Consider the following 12407-nt stretch of genomic DNA (forward strand, 5'->3'; position numbering starts at 1 on the left):
ATTGAAAGAATAATCAGTAAATTAAACTTCATTGAAACAAACTAACATTAAGAGAGAAAAAATTGTGGAACAAAATCTTTTAGCAGACCTAAAGCAATTACTTGTGTTTTATTTTGGGGAATGTGTGCCAACCTCTGATTACCCTCCCCTCAGAATTTCCAGTCCATCTCAGGCTACCATAGATGGCTGTGGGCTATGGTCTTCATTCGGGAAATTTCTGGATGGGCACTGTGTAGCTCAATTACAAGTGGCTCCCTTCCCTTTGGAGGAACTATCATTCAAGCTCTCCACAATAAGAATCCATCCTGGCTGGCCATTTCATGTCTTCTGTTGAAGTTAGTTTGATTTAATCAGATATGGGCTCCTGTGACCAACCATAAAGCACTTGTTCTCATACTTGAGATAGGACTGGGTCCCAACTTGTCCAGTCTCTGATCTGTCGAGCACATACCGGTGAGGAATCTAAGAAATTTAATAGTAAAGCAAGCTCCTGTGGAACTGGGATCTGCTCATCATTTTCTAGAGGTGCAAACTTTGACCTGAGGGAATCTTGTAGTGTGTGAAGGTCTTTCAAAAGGTTTTCTTTTTCCCTTCGATGGTTGCTCACCTCGTCTCGAACTCTGTCATCAAGTTTCTCCTGCTGTTCTTCCAGGGTTTAGATTAAGACAGCCTGCATTTCTTCAGGTTGTTGAGTCCTTGCATACTCCTTTTTCAAAACAGGAATGCTTCCTGCTTCCTTTTGGAATCTCAGTGGCCAATCAAGGTTGATTTCTCTTAGCCAATTTCATCCAAGAAGGCTTGTTTTTCTGCCACTCAATACTAACACTGGTAGCTTTGCCGATTGGCTTGCATAATGACCATTAATCCTTTTACTTGAATATCTTCACCTATATATTCCCAGCTTAGCGGCTGTTTCTTCTAAACTTCATTGATGTTCACCATTATTCAAATATCTGAGGCGTTCTATGTATTGAGACCAATCATCTGTGGCAAGTTCAAAATGATAAATTCTCGCAAATTGTGGCACTTTGAGAGGGGATAGCTTCTTCAATTCTAACGGAGATTGCTATTTAAAATCGCTGAGCAAGGTGCTGTGCCGATTTCTTTCTAACTTGATTTATTCTGTTCAATCCTGTTTTATCCTCATCACCAGTTTGTTATAGGGTAGCCATGCTGTACTATTAATGATAGAGTTGATCTGCAGACACTTCTTGGGTGGAAACATTAATTTATTTACAATATACTCAGCAGCAACTACACTTGTGTTTTCAACTCCAGCTTCATCTCTACACTAACTGCTGAGGCAGCCCCTGATACTCTCCTATTGGTTACTACAGATCATGTGATCTTCCTTAACAAGCATTATTCTTAAAGTTCCAGTAAACGCTAAATAAAACCATAATTATTACATCCACTATCCCCCAAATCTGTAAAGGAGAAGTCAGAACTCCCCTACTCTTCTCTAACTTAATCTTAATTTAATATAAAAATTGGTATAGTGGTCAACAATGAAATATAACTGACAATGCAAAGCCACACAAATACAATTCTTCTCAATATTTGCTGAAGATCAGCTTCTTCCTCATGCTGATGATGAATGGAACTGAACAAGATTCTCAATATCCACTGCATTGATACACAGTGCCTTAGCTTGGTGTCCCCAGCATTCCTTATTTTTTGACTCAAAGATCTTTGGGTTTTCAAATAAGGCTTGGAAAGTAAGCCAACCATGAATGAAACTCCCTCCACATTTCCTATGTTACATTTACTATGCTTAAACAACATCATATTTACATTTATCCAGCACATTGACAATAGCTAAACATGGTAAGGCGTTTAACAAGAGCAATATTATTAAAACATTTTTGACATTTTTGTTACCAGGACAGATAACAAAAAACCTGGTGACAGAGCAAGGTTTCAAGGAGTTTTTAAGGGACGAGATAGACAGGTTTAAAGAGAGAATTCCAAACCTTAGGGCCAAGCCAGCCTAAGCCATGACCATCAATGATGAAATAATTAATATCGGGGATGCACGAGAGGCCTGAATTGGAGGAGTTCAGAGATCTCGAAGGGTCATGGGACTGGAGGAGGTTAAAGTGATAGGGCGCAGTGGGGAATTGGAGGGGCCTGAAGGCTTTAAACACTTCAATGGTTATAAAAGACTTTGGGACATCCTGAGGTTATGAAAGATTCTGGATGGATGTAAGTCTTTCTTTATGAGTCTGACATTCACCCAAGGCCTTCGAGACAGAGTGGAACTCGTTGTCTCCTCTAAACTGCTACACAAAATAAACAGGGAAGGTAATGAAGCCAATGAGTATCTGGTTAAATTGTTATTTTATTTTGGGGAAAGGTCCTCCTCAGGAATCTGGTTCACTCCAAGCTTTTGAGTGAGAAGTTTTCTAATCTGGATCCACGGGGGTGGTGGTGGGGGGGCATATCTGGGGGGCTAACTGGAGATTAGAATTTGCTGGAAAATGGTTTCTCTTCTTTCATGAATTGGCTCTCAACTGTTTCCCAATCCCAGTCAAAGTAAAATTCTCCCTCACTCATTTCATATTGTGTGCATTAGTGAACCATTGTAAAGCTCACAGCCCTCAGGGGGAAGAGTGGCCTTTTTGTCTCAGAATCTCAGAATGGTCACAGCACAGAAGGAAGCCATTCAGCCCATTGTGTCTGGGCTGTGTCTCTATAGGAGCAATATACTTAGTGCCACTCGCTTGCCCTCTCCCGTAGCTCTACACATTCTCCCTTTTCTGCTAACAATCAAATTCCCTCTTGAATGCCTCGGTTGAACCTACATCCACCATACTCTCAGGCAGTGCATTCCAGGACTTAACAACTTGCTGCGTGAAAATGTTTTTCCTCATGTCACCATTGATTCTTTTGCCAATTACCTTAAACCTGTACCCTCTTGTTCCTGATCCTTCCACCAATGGGAATAGTTTCTCCCTATCAACTCTGTCCAGACCCCTCATGATTTTGATATCAAATCTCCTCTTCTCTTCTCTGAGGAAAACAGCCCCAAATTCTCCAAGTTAACCATGTAACTGAAGTTTCTCATTCTTGGGACCATTCTTGTAAATCTTTTCTACACTCTCTCTCTCTATATACTTTTCCTAAAGTGTGGCATCCAGAACTAGGCACAATACCCCAGGTGAATCCAGGTCAGTGTTCTATACAAGTTTAATGTAACTTCCTTGCTTTTATATTCAATGTCCCTCTTAATAAAGCTGCTCTGACTGTACCTATTCACTCTATTGTTGGATACTAGTCACCAGTTTGTTGGATCCTGTTCGTGTGCTTATTGTGAGTGGTAGCTGATTTGGAACTAATGACAGAGTTGAGTAGCAGACACTCATAGGTAGAAACTCTGTGTTTATTTACAAAGGTACTCAGCAGCAACTAAACATATGCTTACTGTTTAGAATCTATCTGTACACTACTGCTGCTAATAACTACTGAGTACAGTCTACTAACTACAGAGGTAGCCTGCGCTACTATGCGATTGGATACTAAGATCATGTGATCTTCCATTATAACATTCTTGTTACAGGTATAATATTCAGCAGATTACCACATCTATATATTGATAACTGACTCCTCTCACTGTCTCACCCACATAACAATGGAGGAATGTGTGTTTTCTTAAGATGTGAGCTACTTTATTTACCTATGAGGAAAGTTCCAATCTCAGAAGTCCACCATTTAATGCATAGCATAAACATGCTAGGAATTGCCAGTCGTATAAAATGGCCCCCCTCCTGCAGGCAGTCAGTAGACCATCCTATACAAAATAAAACAATGGAGTTACTAACACAATACATAGTCGGGTGAGAGAAAATCATTCATAACATCCAGATCACCTCGGTGTTCAATTGGTTCTGTTTATCTCCATGTTTTTACCAGGTTAAAATGCATCCCCCTCCCCGCCAAGTTGTATATTGGGTGGCTAATTAGATATCGTCCATTTCACATCATTGCCCAAAGTGTAAATTACTCTCCCTGAAAACTACCTGCCCAGATCTTAACATGCAACTTTTTCCATCGAATGTACACAAACAGGAGAATAGCCTGACAGTACTGAGAGAGAACATTGGCAACAGCTGAGCTCCTGAGGAACAAGTTCACATATTAAAGGCAGCTTCAAATAAAGATCAGCTCATTGTTCACTGAAAGATTAATTGATCAGGGCTGAGATTCGAATATATATTTGACATTTACATTTTTATATTTATTTGCTACTTACGGCATTCCCAGCTTCAGCACAAAGAGGAAGAGATAATTGGTGACAGCGTTGAAGATGTTGGCTATGAGACCAGTGAAAACCTGAGGCATGATGATCCCCTGAGGTAGAAACAAAACAATAAAGTCATTCCTGGAACTGCCCTTCAATAAACCAACAGGTTGTTGGGCATGGTGCCAAGATAGGGCAAGATAGAGTGCAGCTGCTCTCCCAATATCCATGTTTGGGTTTCAATGTGCCCCCGATCTAGGAGGATCACTTTTCTCCATAAGGAATGAGAGATGAATAAATTGGATCCATATTCTCTGGAATTTAGAAGAATGAGATGCGATTTAATTGAAACATACAAGATTCAGAAGGAATCTGACAGGTTATTCACTGAGAAATTGTTTCCGCTGGTCGGGGAGTCTAAAACACAGGGACACAGTCTCAGGATTAGGACTGAGATGAGGAGAAATTATTTCACTCAAAGGACCACGAATCTTTGGAATTCTCTACCCCAGAGTATTGGGATGCTCCATCGCTGAATCCATTTAAGATGGGGATAGACAGATGTTTAATCTATTAGGGAATTGTGGGATATAGGGAGTGCGCAAAAAAGATGAACCCAAAGATTAGCCAGGATCATACTGAATAGCAGAGCAGGCTCGACAGTCATGTCATTTAATCTTGCTCCTATCTCTTGGTGTCTTACGTTCCCTCACTTGGTCTGGGTTCATTGTTGGAACTTGCCTACTTGTCAGCTCTAGTTGTCCATATTTGCAGTTCAATCATCAAATTCATCTTCCCTGGGCACCAGGGAGCTACTCTATCCATCATCATGCTTCCCCAGAGTACAGGAGATTTGGAACCACTGCTTCATTCAATAGGCTGCTATCTCTCTGGTAAGCAACTCATTCAAATATTTCCCCTGATGCACCTATTTCACGCTCTGTGTTGGATTCAACAATGGAACAAATAATTAGTAAGGGATGGTAAGGGTTTCTCCTTTGATATCTAACTCTCTAAGGGGTGCATTGGTGTGCACACATAATGCTTAGAGGTCACCACATCAGAAACATAACCGGACCAGCCATATCAACACTGGGTGTAACCGTCCCAGCTTTGCGCTAAATGCGGTATTTGTGGGGGAAACAATGTTTTCTCCATCGGCCTCAATGGTGGCTTCTCACACCGTATCAGCCCAAACCTGCCATATTAATTATGCATTCCCAAGAAACACACTGTTTTAATGGTGGCAGGGCCCTCATTCACCCAACGCGCCATCACCTCACCACTTCATCATGCCAGGCGCCATAGTTCAAGTGCAGCGGCGCACACACCTCTCAGTACTGCCTGCCCAGGATTGCTGCACGGAAGACAGAATGGCCCTGAAAGGCAAAAAGACTGCAGCCCCCCTCCCAGTTTAGTGACATATCCCTCGAGAGCCTTTTGGGTGCCATGGAGGCCTGCCATGGTGTCCTATACCACTGCACTGGCCACAGGAGGGGCAGCGTCATCACCAACCAGGCTTGGGAGGTGGTGGCAGTGGTGGTCAACACCCTGTGATAGAGGACAGCCACCCAGTGCCGCAGAAGGATGAATGATCTCCTCTGTTCAGCCAGGGTAAGTCACTCTCCTCATCACTCTCAAGTCACACACTCACAAACCCATCACACATCCACAGGCCCCTCTCTCGCTGCCAGTTCAAGGGACGTCACCATTCACTCTCTCACACACACCGTCATTGTCCTTATCCCATCCATGGAACCACTCACTGCGCACACAGGCCAGGCACACTTATCATCTAGCCTGGCAGGTGTCCTGCTTACACTCCCTCCATCTCTATCCATGCAGGACAAGCTGGCACACAACAAGAGGAGAGGTCACAGAACGGTGGAGGAATGCCTGAAATCAAGGCCCCCACAGACTTTGAAAACAGAGCCATCCAGCTGGCCGGCGATGACCGGGATCGGTCCTGTGCTGATGGTGAGTTCAGCACTGCTCTACCAAGTGAGGACCCAGCAGTGCAACATCCATCAGATAACCACGCCGTGAATGATGTGTCCTCTTTCACAGACCATTGCCATGCACTAATCATCTCAAGGTAAGAGCAAAATACTGCTGATGCTGGAAATCTAAAATAAGAACAGAAAATGCTGGGAAAGCTCAGCAGGTCTGGCAGCATATGTGGAGAGACAAATAGTGTTAACATTTTAAATCTGTATGACCCTTCTACAGAGACTTCAGACCTTTCTTCTTCACTAATTATCTCTCCTTGCTCTCACAGACACATCTGGCAAACAGCTGACAGAGTCCATGACCCAGGGCCTCCAAACAAGCCCTGAGGAAACCTCTGAAGAGGAATCTGAAGGCACCCTCCCTGAAGTCCCATCACAGCGCTCACCCACACCCTCCACCAGCGCAGAGACACACACCTCGGTGGGATCTAGCTTTAGTGTAGCCCTGGGGAGCACATCGCACTTTCTGATCCATTGCAAGCAGTGGCAGGGACTTCCGAGGTTTCTAGCACTCGGAGGACTGTCTCCACTGGAGGCTGGAAATTTGCTGAGTCTGAGTCAGATGACGAGCCTCTGGACTCAGTCATGTCACAGTTGCTGGAGCTGCAAAGGCAAGCTCAGGAAGATCAGGAAGGGATGTCTGCTGCATTCCTCAGATTGCAAGGCACAATGGAGGAGTCCATCCGCCTTCAGTCTGAGGTGAAAGCACCGGCATGCCAACACACTGAGGTCAACCCTGGTAGGATGGCGGCCGTTATCGAGACCTTGGCCCAGGACGTCACTCCTGCACTGCTGCGCGGGCTCAACTCCATCACTGACTCCATAGTTGGTCTCCAATAGTATGTATGCGAGAGGGGTGCAGGCAGCTTCCCCTTCTCCTCAAGGAATCAACCAGGGGTCCTTGGGCACCCATAGGGAGGAGGATCAGTGACTGCACACCCTGGGGCCATCCATCCAGGTGGCTCTGGGAGTGATTGGCCCATCCGAATCCCCTTTTCCTATGACCTCAATAGCTCCAGCTCCACAGGCCGAGGAGGATGCCACTGCCAGACAGCAGGACCCCAAAAGCAGGCCAGGGCCCTCCTGATCTCCACCCTCCAGAGAATGCTTGTCAAGTTCATCAGTAGGCTGCCTTCACCTACGCTGTGGATGTCCGGGGAGCACTAAGATGTGGCGGAAGGGTTAGGAAAGTTAAGAAGATGTACTTGCACAGTCTGGGCACAGGTTTTGATCACTTGTACATAATGTTCACTATTATCAATAAACTCTCAACGATGTCTCCTGCCTATGGCTCCTTGTTCTGGTGAACAGTGTTCGTGTCACTCAGATGTGAAACCTTTCTGCACAAGATAAAGGCAGGTGTCTCAGTTCAGGGCCTCTTCCCTGTGTTCTGTGCAACCTTCAGACCAAAGTGATAGTCCAGCCTCACACTCCTCGGACACATTAGTGATGCCTGGACCTCAATGGTGCTAATCGTTGCTGCCAGAATGTCATGGGCAGGGGTCACTGAGTTTCGGCATTCTCTCGGTGTGCTCTCAATACCTTTAAAAGTGGGCTGGCCCCCATCTCTTCAGCAGCTGTCACTAGTGGCGCTGTGCCCCTGAAGGGGTCAGGTGCTGAAGGTGCACAAAGGATCAAATGCTTCTAAAGTTTCATGGCTGCGTCTCTATGATATGACACTGATCATACAGCACAAGTGAGCTGCCCTTGGCCAGACAGGAGTCAGACATTCTCAGAGGCCTTGTGAAGATCTATGTAGCATCCTCATTGCATGTCGTCATCATCCTCCTGGAAAAGAGCGACTATTAGGACCTCCACTGCATCTGCATGACAGGAGCATTATCACAGAGGGTATGCGCACGGCCATAAGCCAGACTGGAGTCAAACGTTCACAGATGCGATGAGAGGATCTATGGTGTCTTCTCACTGCAATGTCATCATCATCCTCCACAAATCTGGCAGCTATGAGGGCCACCTAAGTGCGCATGCCACGTCTGGCCTCATCCCTGTCATCGTCACCTTCAAGGACTTCGTCACCCTCAGCCCCATCAATGGCCTCCTCATTGGAGGAGATCTCCAGCTCCTCCTCAGCCAGCTCCTCTCCCACTTGCAGCACCAGGTTGTAAAGGGCGCAGCAGATGACGAAGTGTGACATCCTCTGCGGACAGTATTGCAGGGCTCCACCAGACCAGTCAGTCACCGGAACCTCCTTTTCAGCATCCCGATTGTTTGCTCCACCAAGTTGCAAATTGCAGCATAAGCCTCATCATACTTCTGCTCTGTTGCAGCCTGAGGCTTCCACACAGCTGTCATCAGCCACGTCCTTGCTGTTGCTCTTCAATGACATGTGTGGGAGCCCCAGCCAGTCCCTCTTCCTGAGGGTGCTGCTCCTCCCTCTGTGCAGCCAGGCACCTCCGTTGCTCTGTTCTCCATCGTCTTCACCCTCTGAACACCACAAGGCACACAGCTAGTTCGCCAGGCTCCATGATCCTGATGTACTCCTCCTGCAGGATGAAAGAGAGAGACATGTGAGTTAGCATGGATGTACTAAGAACTTGGTTAAGTGTGAAGGCCCTTTAACACATCCCGGAGAGTGCTGGCCACCACTTGGATGGTCAGAGATTAGTGCACTGCATGGCCGCCCGAAACCCCACCCACCTCCGCCCCACTCCACCTGACTGATTGGCAGCAGCTTTGCCCATTGGACTGCATGCTGTGCTCTCAGCTCAGACACAGGGATTCTCCTAACCCACACTGCAAGGCTGCACTGTTAGTTTGAACCATGGGGGAGACTGGTCCAAACTGGGATGATGACATTGCTGGGGCTATGAGCATCTCCACCAGTGACTGCTCCATGGCCAGCTTTAGCAAGGAGATTGTACAATGTGCCCAATCATCCAACTGCTCTGCCGTCCATTAAAATGCTCATTAGTTTACAGCCTGTGCCCGAGGGGTAAAAATCTTTGGAGAACTTGGTGGCTCTTTGATGCCTCTGTGTTGCTTGGGTGGGCAGATAAGCTAGAGGCCCAACTCCATGCATGGTAATGTGGCTGTGCCTGAACTATCTCAGCTGCAGAGGAACGGTCACTTTATACAAGATTTCCCTAATGCGTGGGCGCTTCCCTTCCCACCAGGTGCATGCCCTCTATATGCTGTTATGAAACACATCGTCATGCAATCGCATCTACATGGGCGGACGGTCCAGCTGGGGGGATGATTCCAGTGGGCTGGCCTTATAAAGATAAGCAGATGTATTACAATGAGGTTCCCGACATCCAATGATAGGGAACACAGCCCACCACTGATGGGCTAAGCGGACGATCGCAAACTGGTTCCTGGTCTTCTCGCCATATTGTCTGCTAACACCACTGAGTACACCTGACGCCAGCGGGCACGGACAATTCTACTCACTGTGGCTACAATGCCGGATGGAAACTGAATACTCAGCAGTGAGTGCCTCATCTCTTGAACTCTCAGAGTTTCTCTAGACTATCTGAAAATCACCTACCTGATGGAATGCTTACCGTTCATCTCGTCGGAGCCAACTGTGTCTGAACACATGAAGTTGAATTTGTTATGTGGTGATCTTGAACACATTATCCACCTCCTCTACCAGTGTGGCTCTGGCTACAGATCTATTATTGATAAGATATACTGCAGATTCTCACCTAGCTTACTTCTGACGGTACACCGAACCCCATAATCTCTACCACCAAAAAAAACACTCGAGCAAAAATGATGGTGGAAATAACCCTCACTTGATCCCTTTGAGCTAAGAAACCAGTTTCATGTAATTGGACACGAAGGGCAGAATTTTATGGCCCTGTTTCAGTGGGGTTGGGGACATAAAATGCATTGAGACATTCTAAACCTCATTGGCTTCAGCGGAAACATAAAATCCCACTGCCGTAAAATTTCACCCAAAGGGCTGTTGAGGTGAACAGTTCAAGCTAGATAAGCACACGAGGGAGAAACAAATAGAAGGATATGTTGATTGGGTTAGATGAGAAAGGGTGGGAGGATTCTCGTATGGAGCACTAACACCAGCATGGATTTATTAGGCAGAATGGCCTGTTTCTGTGCTGATAATATTTTGTAATACTCAATGATTGTGACCACCTCTTCCAAATTCATCCCTGAAATATTATGATCCTTCTCCCCATTTGCAATTGATCATCGAAATAAGAGGTATGAAACTGACAACACCCAAGTACATCTCACTTAAATAATTATCAAAGTAATTTCATGCAAGCTCTAAAATTCAGTGACTTTACCTGACTCTGCAGGTATTTGATCTCTAACTCGTAAAGACATACTGCCTAAGGAAAAAATATTGAAAATTATTAGCAGAAGACAGTGTGCCAATCATTACTGAAATAGAAAAAAAGGTTACATTCAAACTTTCTTCAAAAGTTTCAGTCAGACCCATGCTTGGGATAATGTTTGACCTGATGGCAGGCTATTTACGCAGGTTCTGCAGGGGCCAAGCTATAGCTAACTAGAACCTGAGATGTCCAAGCTTTGCATTAATGTGCTGGCTGTGGCCCAGTTTGTAGCGCTCCTCCTTTTGAGTCATTAGACTGAGAAATCTAGGCTGGCACTCGGTGTATGACTGAGGGAGTGCCGCACAGTCGGACGCGCTGCCTGTGAGATGACGTGTTAAAGGGTGACTCTCTCTCTGCTTTATTCGGTAGACATAAAAGGTCTAATTCAAAGATCACTGAAGTTTTCTCCAGTGTCCTGTTCAATATTTATCCATGAATCAATATTTGAACGAAAAGCTGATTATGTAGTCATTTAGGACTTTGATGTTTGTTGGAGCTTACTGTGTGCAAACTGACTGCAGTGTTTCCTACACTAGTATATTCCTAAAGTACTTCATTGCCTGTATAGTGCTTTGAATAGCCTGAGGGTGTGAACGGTGCTCTATAAATGTGATTTTTCCTTCTAGATTGGGTGAATCTAGAATGGCTTATTAGATGAATCGACAGCTATACTGTCACTGAGTCAAATGGCAGGCTGAGATTTGGACAGGACTATGGGGAGCACAGGTGATATTGTTATCAGTCTCAGCAATTCTAGGCAATGAAGGGTAAGAAATGAGCGATTCTTGATCACCGGTTACTTATGGTGGAAAGTCTCGTACGTGTGTAGACATTGAATGAAGGAGAGGGTGGTTCACCCGTGATACTTTCTATGATCAAAGAGCTGCCAGTACTCACTCTTTCCCTCACATACTGGGAGCAGTGAATTTTGGTGAGATACTGAAGCTCTGATGCTACCTGTCTTGACTCTTCAAGACTTGCTCTGTTATCCAAACATGGGGCATTGAGTCATTATGGCACCCCAGCTGAGGTCATCCTGATAGATACAGCTTGTTGAATGATACATTTAATACAGTTAGTCTGGTAGTGGCAGTTATCTGTCAATCAGCTGAAAGTTCAATTGGTGTTAATTACTGTAGCAGGAAGCTGAACAGGCAAGACGGAGATTGAGTGAATAGTGAATTAGGTTCATGTGGGAAGTTGGTGCATGGGGGAAAGAGGTGCATAGGGGAAGGAGGTGCATGGGGGAAGGAGGTGCATGGGGGAAGGAGGTGCATAGGGGAAGGAGGTGCATGGGGGAAGGCGGTGCATGGGGGAAGGCGGTGCATGGGGGAAGGCGGTGCATGGGGGAAGGAGGTGCATGGGGGAAGGAGGTGCATAGGGGAAGGAGGTGCATAGGGGAAGGAGGTGCATAGGGAAAGGAGGTGCATAGGGGACGAAGGTGCATGGGGGAAGGAGGTGAATAGGGGACGAAGGTGCATGGGGGAAGGAGGTGCATGGGGGAAGGCAGTGCATAGGGGAAGGAGGTTCATGGGGGAAGGAGGCGCATAGCGGACGGAGGTGCATGGGAGAAGGAGGTGCATAGGGGACGAAGGTGCATGGGGGAAGGAGGTGCATGGGGGAAGGAGGTACATGGGGGAAGGAGGTGCATGGGGGAAGGCAGTGCATAGGAGAAGGAGGTGCATGGGGGAAGGAGGTGCATGGGGAAGGAGGTGCATAGGGGAAGGGGCACCGTGTGTGGCTGTTACCTCTGAGTCAAACTTCCAGCACCTGCTCTCTCTCAGAACACCCACCAATAGACAGAAACAGGGGCAGCTTTTCAGCTCACTTTTA

At 46.1% G+C, this 12407-nt stretch overlaps 1 pseudogene; it reads right to left on the reverse strand.

The window, feature by feature from the left end:
- Window positions 1-12407, reverse strand: part of LOC121282901 — a 41482-nt pseudogene that overhangs the window by 11022 nt on the left and 18053 nt on the right.

The sequence above is a fragment of the Carcharodon carcharias genome, chromosome 10, assembly GCF_017639515.1.
Source record: "Carcharodon carcharias isolate sCarCar2 chromosome 10, sCarCar2.pri, whole genome shotgun sequence".
Classification (NCBI taxonomy): Eukaryota; Metazoa; Chordata; class Chondrichthyes; order Lamniformes; family Lamnidae; genus Carcharodon; species Carcharodon carcharias.